Source organism: Hylobates moloch, unplaced genomic scaffold (genome assembly GCF_009828535.3).
Source record: "Hylobates moloch isolate HMO894 unplaced genomic scaffold, HMol_V3 SCAFFOLD_1, whole genome shotgun sequence".
Classification (NCBI taxonomy): Eukaryota; Metazoa; Chordata; class Mammalia; order Primates; family Hylobatidae; genus Hylobates; species Hylobates moloch.
In genome coordinates this window covers 139,329,237-139,348,898 of record NW_026652276.1, presented here as the reverse complement: position 1 = coordinate 139,348,898, position 19,662 = coordinate 139,329,237, and the positions used below count along the sequence as shown (strand labels likewise).

Sequence of the window (19,662 nt, the reverse complement as noted above, 5' to 3'; positions counted from 1 at the left end):
AGTTTTGGATGGAGTGTATTCGTTTCTTAGGGCAACTGTAAGAAAGTACCACAAACTGGGTGGTTTAAAACAACAGAAACTTGTCTCACAGTTCTACAGACTCAAAGTTCAAAATCAAAGTGTCAGCAGAGCCATGCTCTCTAGGGAATTTAAAGTCTCTAGGGAATAATCTTTCCTTGCTTCTAACTCCTTTGGTTGCCAACCTTGGCATTCCTTGGCTTACACAAGCCCTGCCTTTGTCTTCACATGGCCTTATTTCACCTGTGTCTCCTCTGTGTTTTCAAATTTCTCTCCTTGTAAGGATACCAGTCATCGGATTTAGGGCCCATTGTAATCCAGTATGACCTCATTTGAGTGTAGTGGCACCATCTTGGCTCACGGCAACCTCCGCCTCTCAGGTTCAAGGGATTCTCTTGCCTCAGCCTCCTGAGTAGCCGGGATTACAGGCTCGCACCACCATGCCGGGCTAATTTTTGAATTTTTAGTAGAGATGGGGTTTCACCATGTTGGTCTGACTGGTTTCAAACTCCTTACCTCAAATGATCTGCCCAACTCGGCCTCCCAAAGTGATGAGATTACAGGTGTGAGCCACCACACCCAGTCTGAACTCATCTTAACTTGATTACATCTGCAAAGACCTCTTCTCTAAATAAAGGCACATTCACAGGTACTGGGGCTAGGAGTTCAACATGTCTTCTGGGGCTGCGTGCAGTGGCTCACGCCTATAATCCCAGCATTTTGAGAGGCCAAGGTGGGTGGATCACCTGAGGTCAGGAGTTTGAGACCAGCCTGGCCAACATGGTGAACCCCGTCTCTGCTAAAAATACAAAAAAGTATCCAGGCATGGTGGTGGGTGCCTGTAATTCCAGCTACTCCAGAGGCTGGGGCAGAAGAATCTCTTGAACCTGGGAGCCAGAGGTTGCAGTGAGCTGAGATCATGCTACTGCACTCCAGCCTGGGTAACAGAGCAAGACTCTGTCAAAAAAAAAAAAAAAAAAAGGCTTTTGGGAGAACAGAATTGATCCATAACACAAGCAAAGTGACCAAACCCAGCTATAAAACCAGCCAGGGTCAGAACCCAAGGCCACCCAGTAGATGAGAGCTGTCTAATGGTCTAATGCCCTCATGTCTCCTCCGCCCTCTGGCCTTGGCCTTGGGAAGCAACGCTCAGCAAGGGAGAGGCGGTGGGGATGGGCAAGGAGCAGGACAGATGGTCACACCTGGCTCCCCAAAAGCAGACAGCCAAGAACTGCACTCTGTAGCGGGAAAAAGATGTTCTATCTTTAAATAAGCACTAAATTGTTAATTAATATCTTGGACTGAGCATTCTAAAAAAACTTCTTATTTTGGAAACGTTTAAGCATACAAAAATAGAGGAAATAGAATACCAAGTTCCCTATGTACCCATTGCCCAGCTTCAACAATTATCAGCTCATGGCCAATCATTTTTTTTAATCTACACCCTCACCCACTCCTCCCTCTCATAGGCTTCTTTTCATGTAAATCTCAGATATATAATCTGGAGAGATTTCATTCAGTTATTTCAACATGTCTCTGAAAGATAAAAACTGTTTTAAAAATAAAACAACAACAGACACCGACGCCTACCCGAGGCCTCAGGTAGGGAGGAGGGAGAGGAGCAGAAAAAAATAACTATTGGGTACTAGGCTTAGTACCTGGGTGATAAAACAGTCTGTACAACAAACCCCCATAACACGAGTTTACCTGTATAACAAACCTGCACATGTACCAATGAACCTAAAATAAAAGTTTAAAAAATAAAAATTTTAAAAAACCAATTATAGCCTCAAAATTAAAAACAATCCCTTAATATCAAATATCTACTGAATGTTCAAATATTCCTGTCTGATGTGTAAAATTTTTCATATGTTTTCTTTGTTCACCTGAAAATCCAAAAAGATCTCTTTACACATTGCAATTAGTAATTTCTTGTAAGTCACTTTTAACCTGCAGGTTCCTCTCTCCTCCTCATCTTTTTTTCTCACAACTTTTTCTAAAGAAATTGAGTGTTGCCAGGCGCCGTGGCTCACGCCTGTAATCCCAGCACTTTGGGAGGCCGAGGTGGGTGGATCACGAGGTCAGGAGATCCAGACCATCCTGGCTAACACGGTGAAATCCCATCTTTACTAAAAATGCAAAAAATTAGCCGGGCGTGGTGGTGGGCGCCTGTAGTCCCAGCTACTCGGGAGGCTGAGGCAGGAGAATGGAGTGAATCCGTGAGGCGGAGCTTGCAGTGAGCCAAGATCGCGCCACTGCACTCCAGCCACAGCTACAGAGCGAGACTCCGTCTCAAAAAAAAAAAAAAAAAAAAGAAACTGAGTGTTTGTCCTATAGCGTGTCCTACTGTGGCTATTGCTTAGTGCACTCCATGCTGTTCTTCTTTCCTTTCCCCTGTATTTTCTATAAATTGGATGTTAAAACCGGAGCAGTGATTCTCAAAGGTAGCCCACTATAATTATCTGGGGAGCTCTTAAAAACCCTGAAGCCGGCCAGGCGCGGTGGCTCACACCTGTAATCCCAGCACTTCAGGAGGCCGAGGCAGGCGGATCACCTGAGGTCAGGAGTTCCAGACAAGCCTGGCCAACATGGTGAAACCCTGACTCTACTAAAAACACAAAAATTAACCAGGTGTGTTGGCGGGTGCCTGTAGTCCCAGCTACTCAGGAGGCTGAGGCAGGAGAATCACTTCAACCCGGGAGGCAGAGGTTGCAGTGAGCTGGGATCACGTCTCTGCACTCCAGCCTGGGCAACAGAGTGAGACTGGGTCTCAAAAAAATAAAATAAATAAATAAATATCCCTGAAGCCCAGGCAAATCCAAGAGCAATTATACCAGAGACTCGGGCCGGGGGTGGGGGCGGGAACTAAGACACAGGAATTTTTTAAACTACCTCAGATGATCCCAGTATGCAACCAACACTGAAAACCACTGATCTATAGTTTTGATCATATTTAGGCTCAGGTTTTTCTCCTCTGCTATAGGACGGTTTGTTGTGTACCTTACATTGGATATTCAGAATTTCCAAATGGACCCTCTGTCTTACAAGGAAGAAAATGTGGAAGTGTCCCTCACCTATGACTGACCATAGAGCCTCCAGAAAGGCCCTATTCTTCATCTAGTGGCAAGAGATGATTATCCTACCACACGTTCTGAAGAGACGGTGGGAAGAAAAATAAAGCGTGTTTAATCATGTCACAAATTGTCCTTGATCAATGAGCCAGTAACACATAAGTGGATAGAAAAATATCTAGAAGGGTCAGCACAAAATTAATATCATGACTACCTCTGGGAAGTGACTGCGTTTGGTGTGACAGTAGTCGTGTTTGTGTGTGTGTCCATGAGGGGTTTTAGCCTTACCTCTGGCTTGTAAGCTTTAGATTGAGAATAAAATCATGTATTAAATGTGTAAGTCAGTGAAAAGAAAGAACAAATGATGGCCTTTTAACACAAAATTTCATATTTTTTATTTTAAAAGTATTTAAAAAGTACTCTTTTAGAAAATTTGAAAAATAGGAGAAGAAAAAAAAGTCATCACCTATAAATTCCCCCCTCAAAGATAACCATTGTTGTGGAATTGGAGTTTATTATGTTAAGTGAAATAAGCCAAGCACAGAAAGAAAAGCTTTGCATGTTCTCATTTTTGTGTGGGAGCTAAAAATTAAAACAATTGAACTCACAGGGGCAGAGAGTAGAATGGTGGTTACCAGAGGCTGGGAAGGGTAGTCGGGTACTGGGGGGAAGTGGACATGGTTGATGGGTACAAAAAATAGTGCCAGGTGTGGTGGCTCACACCTGTAATCCCAGCACTTTGGGAGGCTGAGGCAGGTGGGTCACTAGAAGCCAGGAGTTCAAGACCAGCCTGGCCAAAGTGGTGAAACCCCTGTCTCTACTAACAATACAAAAAGCAGCCGGGCATGCTGGCATGTGCCTGTCATCCCAGCCACTTGGGATACTAAGGCAGGAGAATCGCTTGAGCCCAGGAGACGGAGGTTGCAGTGAGCCGAGATCAGGCCACTGCACTCCAGCCTGGGTGACAGGGTGAGGCTGTCTCAAAAAAAAAAAAAGTTAGAAATAATGAATAAGAGCTAACATTTGATAGCACAACAAGGTGACTATAGTTAAAAATAATTTAATTTTACATTTTAAAATAAAACAGTATAATTGAATTGTTTGTAAGACAAAGGATGCTTTAGGTGATGAATGTCCTATTTACCTTGATATGATTATTACACATCACATGTCTGTATGAAAATATCTCATGTAACCCATAAATATATTCATCCGTTATGTATCCACAAAAAATAAAAAGAAAAACTTACAGCTGAAAATAAAACAAAAAAGCCAAAGATAACCATTGTCAGTATTTGGTCTATTTATCTCCAGTCTTAATGTTTTGTATTTTTAAACTTAGGGACAAAACTCCTACCCTTGATTTTTTAAACTTCCTCTCTCTGGCCTGGTCGCAGCCACTAGATACCCATATATTAATATTTGTCCTCTGTCCAGGGCTGGGCGCAGTGGCTCACGCCTGTAATCCCAGCACTTTGGGAGGCCGAGGTGGTGAGATCACCTGAGGTCAGGAGTTCAAGGCCAGCCTGGCCAACATGGTGAAAACCCATCTCTACTAAAAATGCAAAAAAATCAGCTGTGTGTTGTGGCAGGTGCCTGTAATCCCAGCTACTCGGGAGGCTGAGGCAGGAGAATGACTTGAACCGAGGAGGCAAAGGTTGCAGGGAGCTGAGATCACGCCATTGCACTACAGCCTGAGCAACAAGAGCGAAACTCTGTCTCAAGAAAGAAAGAAAGAAGAAAGAAAGAAAGAAAGAGAGAAAGAAAGAAAGAAAACTTCAATAATATTTTATAATACTAATTTTATTACTATATTGTAATAATCGACATTTATCCTTTATCAGTTGTAATTCTCACAAAAGCTTGATGATGTGAGTTCTCTTATCATTCCCATTTTACAGATGAGGAAACAGGTTTGGAGAAGATAAATACCTTGCCCAAAAATGTAGCATGTCCAGTCCTCTTTCCCCAGCTAGAGGCTGGGATGAAGCTGGCCAAGGGAGTGTCTTCTCCCTGAAGTTGCAAGTATTTCAGAATCAAGAGCCCTGCAGAGTCTTGAGTTAAAGACTGAGCCAACAGTGATGTTTCAGAGAAGAGCAAGAGCTCAGAAGCTGATCCCAAAGTCCACACAACAGACCCAGAGAATCTGTCAGCTACGGAGATGAAAGCAAGGATGATGCATGGAGGGAGGGAAGTTTCCAGGCAAACACCTGGGGTAGTGGTGTCATTCCTGTCTGTGTTTATTATGCCCAGAGGGGCCAGGTGTGGGTGGGCAGTCCAGAGCTGGAACCAACCCATTTCCATGCACTGCTTAGTACAGAATGCCAAGTAAAGGCTTCCCTTATTTCTTTGAAACGGTGCTGCCAAGTAATTGTCATAGAACATTTATGGTCTGTCCTTCCGCCCCTCCCTTCCTGCTTTCCCCTGGAATAGCAAGCAGAGCTAGCTGTAAAGGTCAGCACCTTTTCCTGGGTGCTCTGGAGTAAATAAAGCCATTTCCTCCTGCCCACAATGATGAGCTATTCCTGGTGGGGTAATATTCACCTCTGACCTATGGATTTGTGCACCTAGAAAAGGATTTACTTTATTTAGTGAAGAGTTTGGAAGAAATGCTTTCTGTGTATTGTATAAGTATCCAATGTCTGTTTCTTAGTTATGTTTGCTTTACAGTTACCATGGAAAGAATAAAACCAAATGGAAAAATGTAGCAACATGGCTGTCTACAAAACAGAAATCTTAAAGATATTTTAAGAGGCAAAGATGCTACTTATTTTTTGTTATAGACAGCAGCCAGAAGGCAAAGAACCTTTTAGGATGTTTTCCTTGGTATGGCCAGACAGAAGAGCTATTTTGAAGAAGTGGCAGCAGAGGGCACTCTTCCTACAGGTTAGTTTCTATCCTCACTTCTCCAAGGAAAACACTTGTTAAAATGCCTGTGTATATATATGTTAACAAGTTTATGGCCCTTTAAAAAATAGATGACAGATTAGATAGATGATAGATAGATAAATAGAAGATAGATGATATATAGATATGATGAGAGATGATAGATGATAGTTGACATAGATAATTGATAGATGATAATTAGATTATTGATATATGGGTAGATACATAGATGATAGTTGATATAATCGATGATAGATGGTTGATAGATGGCTACATAGATGATACTTGATACAGAAAATTGATAGGTAATTAGATGATTGATAGAGGGATAGATATATAGATGACAGTTGATATAAATAATTGATAGATAATAGATGATTGATAGATGGATAGACATATTGATGACAGTTGATGTAGATAGGTAATTGATAGATGATAGATAGAGAGATGATTGATAGATATATAGACGATATGTTGTAACCAAGGGAGTTATAGAGAAACGCGACACTCTGAGGAGTGTCCTTTTATTGCCAGTGACTAAGAGATGGCTAGAGCTCAAAATTCTCTCAGCCCCGAAGAAGGGGATAGACTTCTTTTTATACCCTGGTCTAAATAGGGGAGGGGGAGCCTAGCTGAAGCAATTTTTACAGAAGCAGAACAGGCAAAAAGTTAAAAAAAATTAATGGTTACAGAGATAGTTACAGAAAACTACACAGTTCCAGGTGCAGGGGCTTAAACTATCACAAAGAGATAAATGCAGGGGCTTGGGTACCATCCATCGAGCATGTCCCCAGGAGCTGCTGGTACAGCTTGCCTCAATATCTTATCAGTAAGTGCATTCCTGGATGTGCTTGGAGTCAGCTTGCACTAGTTATTCCCTTAAGGGAGAGGGATAAGGGGACTGCAAGTGAAGAAGCTAAAATGGAGTCTGTCCGGCTCTCTCAGCTAAGAAAGAGTCACTCAGGTTAAAACAGGGTAGGGTATCCCAGACAGACAGTTGATAAGATAGATAATTGACAATAGATTACTTTTATGGCTCCTCCCAGGTCCATTAAAACTGAAACCGTGTGTGATTATATTTCCTTGAATCATTACCACTTTTTTCTTCCCAAGCACGTTAACTTCTTATTTCACCATAGAAACATTCAATATTTTCTCAGAAACGCAGGGCTTTTGGGTACTGCCCCTCCCACTGTCTAGTTTTTGTGCTTTCTTTTGGGGTCCTCTCTTGAGGCCACAACCATTTTTGGAGCATGCCCAGGAGAGGAGGTGGTGGATCTAGTTCCTCCTGGAATGGCTTTGATGATGCTCTTTGCTGTGGACCAACTACAATCTGCTCCAACACCCCTTCCTCCTTTCTTTTTTCTTTGCCTCCCCTCCTCTCCCACATCCTATTCCTCCCAGTCTTTCTTCACGCCTCTGTACGCCCATCATTCTCCTTCACCTCCAAGGTCACAGGCATCACCATGTAAGCCTCCCATCCCAGAAAACCAGCCTCCAAGATGACCCCATGATCCCCACCTCCTTCTATGTACATCCTTGTGTAGGACCCTCCTGCACTGAGCAAGGCTGAGCTGTGTTAGCACTGGGATATATGGGAATGACAAGGCGGCATGTGACTTCCAAAGTTAAGGTCACTTTGCTCTCTCGGATCACTAAGCCAGCTGTCATGTTGTGAGGAGGCTCAAGTTGTCCTATGGTGGGTCCTGTGACAAGAAACTGAGCTCTCCTGCTGACAGCCAGCAGTGCCTTCCCAACCATTAGAGTGAGTCACCTTAGAAGCAAATTCTCCAGCTCCAGTGCATCCTTTAGATAACTGCCACTCTGGTCACCATCTTATCTACAACCTCATGAGAAACCTCAGCCAGAAACACCCAGCTAAGTTGCCTCTGAATTCCTGAGCCACAGAAACTGGGAGATAATGTTTACTGTTTAAGACTCTAAATTTGGAGTAATTTGCTATTCAGCCGATAGAAAGTGACACTCATTTCTTCGTGCCCGACACTGCTGTCTCTGTGGTTTCGCCACCCTGTGGTTAAAGCTCTCCAAGGGCTCATCATTAATTTCAGGATAAAATCCAAATCCCTTAACATAGCATAGGTCTTTACAAACTGCCTCCTGCGTGCTTCTCAGCCCCATCCGGCCCACTCTGCCTTTCCTCCTTGCATCACTCCAGCTACTCTGAAACACACTGCACCTTCCTAAATGTGGACAGATAAAATTGCGAGACTTTTCATAGGATGCCCAGTGAAATTTGAATTTCAGATAAACAACGAATAATTTGTGTGGTTATACAATATTTGGGACATACTTATACTAAAAATATTGCATGACACATACTTATTCTTAAAAGTTGTTCATTATTTTATCTGAAATTCACATTTAATAGGGCATCCTGTACTTTCCGTTGCTAAATCTGGCAACCCTACAGATGTGAGCTACTCACTTTCAGCTCCTGCTCAGCCCCCAGCTGGATCACCACAGCTCCCCCTAACTCCCCTGCCCTACAAGACTCAGCCCAGACATCAGTGCCCCTAGAAAGCCGAGGCTAACTTCTCTGCACCATACACACCTAGGATGGGTCAGATGTGCCTGCTGCAGGCTCCCGCCCACCTGTCACACCTCTCTCACACCACACACTTTGCAAGTATTTGTTTACCTGTCTCCAGTACTAGACTCTGAGCTTCTTGAGGTCAGGCACTGTCTTACTCACCACGACGTGGCTTCAGTGCCAAAAACATAGTATATTCACAGTTCACAATTACTGAAGATTTACTCTAAGCTAGTCGCTGTTCTAAGATGTTCTGCATATATCAACTCATTGAATTTTCATATCAAGCCAAAGGAGGTACTATTAATATCCCACTTTTACTGGGGAGGAATCTGAGACAGAAATAGGTTTTGCGACTTCTCCAGTGTCATTTGAAAATGGCAAGGAAGTTGGGGTTCAAAGCCAGGAGTCTGACTCCAGAGCCCACCCTCTAACAAGCTAGACACATTGCCTCTTTACAGTGTACCATAAGTGCTTGCCAAATGCATGTAACAACTGACTATCCAGCTAAGTTTCTCCAAACTAGGTAACTGCCTTTAAGCAGGGACCCTGCTGCCTGTGCCCCTCCCAGCTCTCTCTCCAGTCACCACTACAGAGCATAATGCATGGTGCCTTCTTCACAAGCAAATACCTTCTCCCTTCTTCAAATCCTGACTACAGACGCAGCGTAGCACCATATACCACACTTCCCTAAAAAAAGAATGGTTATAGGCAGGGCGTGGCGGCTCACACTTGTAATCCCAGCACTTTCGGAGGCCGAGGTGGGCGGATTACCTGAGGTCAGGAGTTTGCGACCAGCCTGGGCAACATGGCGAAACACCGTCTCTACTAAAAATACAAAAAATCATACGGGCATGGTGGCATGTGCCTGTAATCCTAGCTACTCAGGAGCCTGAGGCAGGAGAATCCCTTGAATCTGGGAGGCGGAGGTTGCAGTGAGCCGAGATCGCGCCCCTGCACCCCAGCTTGGGTGTCAGAGATCCCATCTCAAAAAAAAAAAAAAAAAAAAAAAAAAAGTGGTTACAGCATGTGCCTTAGAAATATAAGCCAAGAGAGCACTGTGGTTAATACTGTGAGTTCTAGAGTAAAATTCCCTGGGCTTATATCCCAACTCTACTGCTTATTAGCTGTATGGTTTTGGATGACGCCCTGAGACTTAGATTCTTCATCGGAGAAATGGAAACGCAGCATCTGGAACATAGCATGTACTCAGTAAATGTCAGCTGTCACCACTGTCATTGCCAATCCACTCAGCCCACAGGCAGGTATGTGTGGGCCTGGCAAAAGAAGTTAAGAGGAGGCTGTAGGCCCTAGGGAGCACGTGGAGAGGTTGCATTGAGCTGCGTGTTGGGGAGGCTGCACTCCCAGTGAAGCGCGTGAAGGGCGCGCGGTGATGGGTTCTGCGCCAGTGGGGCTGGGAGGGTGTGGGGGGCTGTACGTGGAGCTGTGCGCAAGGTGGGGGCTGCCCATGCGGGCTTGGGGACTGCAGGCGCTGGGGAGGGTGTGGGGGGCTGCGTGTGGGGCTGCCCTCACCAAAGGCTGCACGCTCGGGGAAGCGTGGAGGCGGGGGTGCTGCCTGCACTGGGGAGCACGTGGGGGGACATGCAGGGACTGCCCGCATGAACGGCTTCAACAGCATGCCCCCCACCCCACAGTCGCCAAGAGGACCGGGAGGTCCGCATCCGGGTCCGCATAGGCGGTGGGTACAAGTCGTTCAGGCTGCGAGGCGAGTCAGGCCTTTCCAGACCTCCCCGGACTGGGCTGGGCTGCGCCGGAAATTGACTGGAACAGGGGCTATAAGAAAATAGGCAAACGAGGAATAAGCTCAAAAGCGGAGGCTCAAGAGCCATTTCAAGCTGGACTGTGCCAGAAATTGACCGGAACAGGCACTACGAGAAAACAGTCGGGCAAACGAGGAGTCAGCTCAAAAGTGGAGTCTCAGCCGTTTCAATCTTCCCAACCCAGCCAGTCGAAGCGGTGGCGCAGGGCCTCCCAAGCCTGGGAGCGAGAGATGGAGGAGGAGGTGGAAGAGTTGGGGCTGCCTCTGCAGCTTTCGACCCTAGGCGGAGGGAACCTGCCAGGGGGAGCGCGGAGCTCCGCAGTCTGAGATGGCTAAATAGCTGGATGTGATCGCCAAGACCCTCCTTCTTGGCCGCTTCTAGTTGATCCATAATTTCCTGGCGCAGCTCCGGGAAAAGGTGCACCAACTGCAGACTAGTCAGTTCTCCAGCAGGACCACTCTCGGCATTGGTGAGGAAAAGGTCAGGAGAGCCCTAGGAGGGAGCCGCATGGCGCTTTTCTTGAGTCTTGAAGGAGATCAGTTTAACAAGCAAGGGTTTGTGGGTGCCTAGTAGCAAATAATAGCAAGGTCCCAGCTCTGGAAAAGCGTGGCAAGAATCGCCAAGCCCCATTAGTTCTTGTTTTAAAACATTTTCAGGGTTTTCTGACAGTAGTCACCCCTATGTCACAATAAGGAAATGTTATCTGAATCAGGGCAGCCAATTATCGTACTTGGTAAAAATGATTAGCTGGCTCTTGGGGAACAGACATTATGTTTCTCAGCACCTGAAAGCAGAATAAAATGGAGTAAAAAAAAATTAGTTGAGAACATTTATAATGGAAATAGGGCCAAAGCAGATATATATTGTCCGACTGACTTCCGTCTTGCTGTGGAGCTTCAGTGCCTACAATTGGGAGATTTCCTTATTTATGCACCTGAAGGGTTTTTCTTCCCCCCATTCCCTTTCCCTCATTCGCTTCATTTTCTGTAGCATAAGAGGGAACTTAAATGTTGTTGCCGTTGGTGTAGAATCAGTTTTGAGCCTGGCCCTAAGTCAGACTGGCTGCTGATATAAACTGTCATAGATAAATGTCTCTTAATGTCAATTATTATAATTTTCTCACTGTAAGTTGACTGTTGATGTCAAAGTAGAATGTGTCCCCACACTTGAAGTGTTAACAGTACTTGAGGAATGATGGAGGTTCAGACTTGGATTTTATCAGATATCTAATTATGCCAGTGAACACATCCCACATCCGGAATCAACGTGGTCCTGGAAACCAAGCCGTATTGCCATCCCCAATACAAGCTCCAGTGCACCAAGGTCTCATGCATTGAAGGAACCCTAGGGTTGGGTGAAATAATGCGTCACTATCATGAGTGTTATGGGAGTTCAGAAGTGTGAACAAGTGCTTTAGGATGGGAAATGGGAAATAAGATCAGGGAAGACTTTTAGGAAAAGGTGAGATTCGAACTGTGACAAAAGGCTTATATTTGGATATGTGGAGCTGAGATCAGTAAGTGTCAGAGGCTGATAGAACAGCATGATCAAAGTCATAGGAGGCAGAAAACATGAAAGCCAAGTAGGCTGAAATGAAGGGCACAAGAAAGAAGTAGTAGGAAATAAGTTGAGAAGGATGATCGAGACCAGCCTTGGAGAGTCTAATTCAAGGTTAGGTGTAAGGCATTTGAACTTCATCTGTAGGAAGGCGTTAATTCTTTTCTTTAAAAAAAATTTTTTTAATGAGATGAAATCACATAACATAAAATTAATCCTTTTAAAGTGAAGAGTTTAGTGGCATATAGCACATTCCCAACGTTGACACCAAACGATTTTTAAATAGAGTGACATGATCAGAAGTGAGCTTCAGAGATTAACTTGGCAGCAGTGTGTGAGAGAGACTGAGAAAGGGAGCAGAAAGAATAATTGGAAAACTAGCACTCGAATCCAGGCAATAATAGTCTTCACGAGGGTAGCCACAGCAGACATGGAGAGGAGAGGACAGGTGAGAGCTGATGGAGACATTTGACAGGACTGGATGAGTGGCCTGGTAGAAGAGGAGCCTGGGAAGGGAGAAAGTTCAGGAATGAAGGTTTTGGATTTGGGAGTTATCTCTCTAGACATGAGCACCGAAACTTTAAGAGTGAGTGAAACTGCCAAGAGAGAAAAGTTGGCAAAGGACAGATACTTGGGGAAAACTTTTGGTTTTAAGAGATGAGAGGAAAAGGAAACACCAGATAAAATCAGAGTAGTCACAGAAATAGAACTGGGAAAGTTGGTGTGATGAAAGATGAGAGGGGAAGAGATCTAAGAATCTAACCAAATGCTACAGAAAGACGCAAAAGAATTGTGATAACTAAAAGGTTGTTGGTCATTTAAAAAAAAAAAAACTTACGGAACTTAGTAGAAAGCAGTTGGCCAAAGATCTTGTCATTGAACCAGGGGAGAGAGAGACATGGGGAGGATATTGGTTTGAAGGGCTGTCAGATCGCAGAGAGTGTTTTAAGGTCTAGGAGTTTAAAAGGCGGAGGGGAAGGATCAAGGGAAGAGGATGAGATTAAGATTCCAAGAGAGGAAATAATTAGTGGAGCAAGTCTTAGAATATTTGGGAGGGGTAGAATTAAAGGCACAAATTTGAGAAGCTAACTGTGGAAAACAGGAGAGGGAATTCCTTTTCTGAGATGGCAGGGAGTAGAAAAGCAAGGATTACTATGTGCAGAAATGTTACAGTGGAGATAAAAGAAGTTAGGAGTGCTGGTGTCAATGGTCTTTGTTTCAGTGAAGTATGAGGCTGGGTCACTTTCAGAGGTGAGATTGATAGGATGCCGGGGTCCAGGGGACATGCTTCTGTCACAGCTTGGAAAGGGCATGTGATAAGCCCTTCAAGCATTTAGAATACTGGCATCATTACACCATATCATTTTTTTTTTCAGATGTGGTATGTGGGTTAAGGGAGGGAGAGACACAAAGATTCTGAGCATCTTTGGAAAGCTGGATGAATTTGGAAGTATATTTGACCTTTTCCTTATATATCATCTGAAGCATTTTTGCCAGTGTATATAGTTGTTAGGAGAATTAGAAAAAGGATACAAATATAGTTGAATAGGATAGTCTCTGTATATTTTAAAATTAATGAAGCCTAATAAACAGTTAATGAGCATCTTTACAACCTTTTAAATTTTTCAACCTTTTAAAAATTATAGCAACCGTGCTTGCAGACAGTCCAAAAAACACACCATGGGCCATATTTTGCCTATCCTGGTATAAAACAAGTAAATCTTCTGAGAAGTATTTAAGATAAGCCCACGACAGTAATATAGGAAAAGATCTGAATAAGCATGGTTGAGAATTTCAACATTGCAATTTTTTAATTTTAAAAAATTTAATTTCTTCAATAATTATTGAATTAATTTGCATTTATTTTGTTAGCCAAGTGGAGTAATTTTTGAATTAACAGGCTATTATTGGTGGTTTATAAGACGACTTGCCAAGTATATTTGGGATAACTATAAGAAATACCATTATAAGATCTCAGAAGGGAGGTAGGACTTCTGGAATAGCCAAGGAAATGCACTCCTCCATGACGACAGTGAAAATACTTGGAAACTTATCAAAATCATTTTCTTTAAAACTCTGGAAATTAACCAAAGGTTTACAATAATCTAAAGGACATCAGTTCAAGAAAAGCTGCTGAACTTCTATAAGAACAGCAAAGTTTGTGGTGCTTTAACTTGTTCTATTCCCCACTCTTCTCTCCCCAGCTCCATGGTATCCTTGAAAACAAGCAATTCCCCAACCAAACAGGGGCACAAGCTGCATTTGCAGCTCCTGTAAAAGCTCCATACCCAGAGCAGTGTCTCCCAGCTCCCTGGTGGAGTCTTATATATACATGGGATGCTGGCACAGGTGACTCCAGATTAGTCTCCTAGGCCATCTAGTAGCTCCTAGGTCTGGGCACTTGCAAAGAGCTTGCAATTCATCAAGGGTTGAGCTGCACAATGGGGCTTTTAGATGTGTCGCTGAGGAAGTGATTGCCTGCATTTAATTGTCTTCTGATGAATGCTAGCAAAACTGATCTAGAGTGGCTCCTCTTGGTTAGAACTAGCTGAAGCATACTGTATATATTTACTTCTTTAAAAAATGTCATATAAAGGAATAGAAAATAATACTAAAAAAAAGGTCACAATCTTCCATAATTCCATCACTCTTACCAATTACCTGAAGTAAAAAAACCCTCTTCAAGTCTCTCCCTTTGCTTGCCAAGCCCCGCTGCAGAGAGATAAGCTCTGTTCAGAATTTGCTTTGTGTCCTGGATTTTTTCCTATGTTCATAGAGACAGGATTAGCTGGCCGTCTTGCTTTGTGTGCTATCTTTCCTAGACATGTAAAATAATACATTTGAAATACTTGTTTTAATGGTATTTTATAATAAAGTAGCTTTTAATAACTTTTTTTCTTTATTCCAGCCATCTTTGTGGCAATTTTACATTGGTAAGATTTAGTTTGAGTTTGAAATATTTAAAAACATTTGAATTAAAAATTGCCATCACTCTTTGCATACAGTAAAACAATAACTTCTGGCTGTATTTGTAGAACATCTTTATGTGCACCAATTTATATGTATATTTTGCATTTTTACAAACCTCATATGTGAAGCAGCATTTACAAAATAGATGCATTAAGGGAATAGTAATTTATGATTAAAATAGTTTTGCTTTACCAAATAATTCACTACATGTTTCTTTAAATATCTAGCTTTTCTAGTGTATTTTCCATGTGTAGTTCATTTAAAACCCTCCTTTATTTTATGGTAATTATATGTTGTTAGTGAAATAACTTTTTTTTTCCTTTTTTTTTTTTTTTTTGAGACAGAGTCTTGCTCTGTCTCCTAGGCTGGAGTGCAGTGGCACAATCTTGACTCACTGCCTCCCAGGCTCAAGTGATTCGCATGCCTCAGCCTTCTGAATAGCTGGGATTACAGGTGTGCAACACCACACCCAGCCAATTTGTTTTATTTTTAGTTGAGACGAGGTTTCACCATGTTGGCCAGCCTGGTGTCAAACACCTGGCCTCAAATGATCCACCTGCGGCCTCCCAAATTGTTGGGATTACAGGCATGAGCCACCACACCCAGCCAGTGAAATAACTTTGGTGATGGCTGGGTGCGGTGGCTCACGCCTGTAATCCCAGCACTTTGGGAGGCCAAGGCGGGTGGATCACAAGGTTAGGAGATCGAGACCATCCTGGCTAACATGGTAAAACCCCGTCTCTACTAAAAATACAAAAAATTAGCCAGGTGTGGTGGCGGGCGTCTGTAGTCCCAGCTACTCGGGGGCTGAGGCAGGAGAATGGCGTGAACCTGGGAGGCAGAGCCTGCAGTGAGCCCAGATCGCGCCACTGCGCTCCAGCCTGGGCGACAGGCTCAAAAAAAAAAAAAAAAAAAAAAAAAAACTTTGGTGATAAAGTTTTAGTAACACCTGCCAATTGGAAATCAGGTAAAAAAGAAGACAAAGATTCTGCAGTGGTTATTAATTGCAGAATTAAATGACTTTGAGCCTTTCAGTGTGCAAGCCTGTGAACATTATTTTACAAAAGTGTTTATAAAAATTTGTAAAATAATATTTCCCTCTGCAATATTTTATTTTTACCTGTGCTCAGCAATTTCTACCCTTGGGAGGTATGAGATCTGCCCCTATGTTCTGTTGATACAGTGCTGCTCTAGATATTTAGTCTGCAGAGAGATTTTGGTATTAGAACTGAGGCTGCAATGGTAGGGAATATTCCTGCAGTTTTTGGTATCCTGGCATATGGCCTACATGTAAAGAAGGGTTAGTGGAAAACAGGGTTAATATATGGAACTTTGCTTTATTTTCAACTTCACTGGAAAGTACTGATTACTAAGTTAGCTATAGCATAATTGTTGACCATAGCTAATTTTGTTTATTACATATGCTTCTATCTTCACTGCCTACAGCTGTTGAGTTTCACTACTAAAAGGTCTTCAAGTACACACCTGTATTCTTTGGCACTTGCAAGTTGATCCCTTATGTGATATTATACTTACTGTAAGTCTGCTTTGATCTAAAGTAATTTTATTTAAAATTATATTCTGAACCCTTTTCAACAGTTACGGAGGTATTTCCCAAGGCTGGTACATTAGAATCACTTGAAACTTAAAAAACAAACACTAACCTGCCTCTGTTCTGATTTAGAGGCCTGGGACGGAAGGGAGGGGGAAAAAAGCCACAAGAATTTTAGATATATAATTAGGTGTTTTTTTTTTTTTTGAGACAGAGTCTCACTCTGTCGCCCAGGCTGGAGTGCAGTGGCATGATCTCTGCTCACTGCAACCTCCGCCCCCTGGGTTCAAGCAATTCTCCTGCCTCAGCCTCCCTAGCAGCCAGGATTACAGACGTGCACTACCGTGGCTGGCTAATTTTTGTATTTTTAGTAGAGACAGGGTTTCACCATGTTGGCCAGGCTGGTCTTGAACTCCTCACCTCAAGTGATCTGCCCACCTCGGGCTCCCAAAGTGCTGGGATTACTGGCGTAAACCAACGCACCCCACCACAATTAAGTTTAAAAACCACTGAGTTAAGGAATTTCAGGTGTGTGCCATACTGGATTATAAATGCCTAAAAACATGCAAGTTAGTAAGCAAATTATAAAATTAACATTATAACAATTTATTATTTTCTTTTTTATGGCTTTCTTACTTTGCTTATCGCTTATTTTAGTGTTGGTTTTGAAACTTGTTCTCACTGTAATATGATACTTCATTTTTTTTCTAGGTTACATTTAGTAACACTTTTTGAAAATGATCATCATTTCTCTCACCTCTCATCTTTGGAACGGGAGATGACTTAGATGACTTTTCGCACTGAAATGGTTAGATTTCTTCTAATGAATTAATCTGTGGTTTAAGAATAGTGAGACTATGAGGTAGAAATGTATTAGGAATTGAAACCAGCTTTTGGTGAACTGCACTGTTTTGTAAGCTATAACCCAGGTTTATTATTTAAATAGTAAAGTGTTTGAGATTATTTTTCTGTTACTTATTTCATTATCTCTCACCCTTTCTAATGCAGACTTTTTAAGATAATAAAGATGAATTATAATAGCTGAGGAAGGAGGACAAAGAAAGCACTGAAGAAGTGATAAAGGGGAATGAAATGAGATGTTATCAGAAATTGCTTTCTCTTTGGCTACAGCTGGGAGATCCCATGTTTTACTGGGTCTTTTACTGATGATGATTATTATTTGGCTCTCTTTTGATTTCAAGATAATCTCTTTTAAGAGATAACTTTTGATATAAATTTTAAATAATTTTCTGTTTTTCGATACTTAATCTTTAAAATGGAGTTTTCTGCCGTACACATCTCACATAATTATTGTGAGGAGTAAGTGGGATAGCGAATGCCAAAATTGCAGTTTTACATTTAGAAGACACCACAACCATCCATCTTCCAGATCTGCTCGCAGCTGGTCGGGGGCCTAGTGAAGCATTGAAACTGACTCTCCTCACTCTAACCATTGCTTTTTGTTTAAATTGTGGTAAAATTTAGATTTAAATTTCTAATAAAAAAATTTCAATGTTTATCATTGAAGCGTACAATTCAGTGACATTAAGTACATTCTTGTTGTCTTGCAACTATTACCACTGTCCACATCCAGAACCTTTTGCTATCCCAAACAGGAACTCCACCCACTAAACACTAATGACACCCAGCTCTATCTTCTGTCTCTATGATTTTGCCTATGCCAGGCCCCTCAGTCACTGCTTTTTAATTTTCATCCCTATATTGCCCCTATAAAGTTTCAAAGCATTGGATACATTAACATATGTATGACATTTGAACATTTTAAAGGTATTTCCAAAGACAGAATATAAACTAGTATTAAATAAAGAGTGTAACTGTGGCAGGGTCTGGACTTTGGTGACAGATTGCTGGATTCTAATAGCAGTTCTGTGCTTTATTGTATGATGGCTAGTCAGGTCACCTCTCAGATTCTCAGTAATCTCATCTGCTCAATAGAAATAACGCCAACCTTAGAGGGGTTTAGGGAAAATGAAGGGAGATAATGAAAGGCAACACATAGCAGAATACTTAACACAAAACAATAGCTGTTATTAGTAACTTATTTATATATTTAATATTTCCTTACATATAGACTTTTGCATATTAGATATCCTTTAATTATTGTATTGCTTTGTTATCCTCCTAAGCAGAAAGGAAAATTCTTTATGAACTCATATTTTGCCAATCAACTATGAGGTAATGGCCTTTCAGACATCAGCTAAAACAAACCTTTAATTTAGTAGTTACTCGTGTTGGATGCGGCAGATACGATTATGGCATATAGCATTTTTTAGGGAGAGTGCATTTTAAACAATGTGGCCCTTTTTTGCTTTTAGATTTTAGGAGTGAAAACAAGAAATTGATGGGGAAATAAGACACAACATGCTGTTGTTAATCCACGAATTTTTTTTAAATTATACTTTAAGTTCTAGGGTACATATGCACAACATGCAGGTTTGTTACATATGTATACATGTGCCATGTTGGTGTGCTGCACCCATTAACTCGTCATTTACATTAAGTATATCTCCTAATGCTATCCCTCCCCCCTCCCCTCACCCTATGACAGGCCCCGGTATGTGATGTTCCCCTTCCTGTGTCCATGTGTTCTCATTGTTCAATTCCCACCTATGAGTGAGAACATGCGGTGTTTGGTTTTTTGTCCTTGCGATAGTTTGCTGAGAATGATGGTTTCCAGCTTCATCCATGCCCCTACAAAGGACATGAACTCGTCCTTTTTATGGCTGCATAGTATTCCATGGTGTATATGTGCCACATTTTCTTAATCCAGTCTATCACTGGTGGACATTTGGGTTGGTTCCAAGTCTTTGCTACTGCGAATAGTGCCACAATAAACATATGTGTGCATGTGTCTTTATAGCAGCATGATTTATAATCCTTCGGGTATATATTCAGTAATGGGATGGCTGGGTCAAATGGTATTTCTAGTTCTAGATCCTTGAGATTAATCCATGAATTTAAACTCAACAGCACTTTTACTATCCTAATGAAGACTTTATTTTATATGCTGAAGTGTAAGACACTAAAATAATCTGCTTTTTAGTACACAGCATTTGTGAGCAACAATAGTCAATCGACATTGAGCTTTCACTTTGTACAGAGGATTAGATGGAGCTATGAATAAGCTAGAAGCATTGGATTCCTTGACCATGATGCTTATGGTCATTATATTTTATTTCCTAAGAGCACGGGAAAAAAAGAAGTAATTTTCTATATGCAAAGTTGTATAGAGGCATGAAGGCAACCCTGTTTATG

At 42.1% G+C, this 19,662-nt stretch overlaps 1 pseudogene; it reads left to right on the top strand.

Annotated features, from left to right (window-relative positions):
* The first annotated feature begins 10,145 nt into the window (after window positions 1-10,145).
* Window positions 10,146-19,662, top strand: part of LOC116812611 (probable C-mannosyltransferase DPY19L2) — a 49,509-nt pseudogene continuing 39,992 nt past the window's right edge.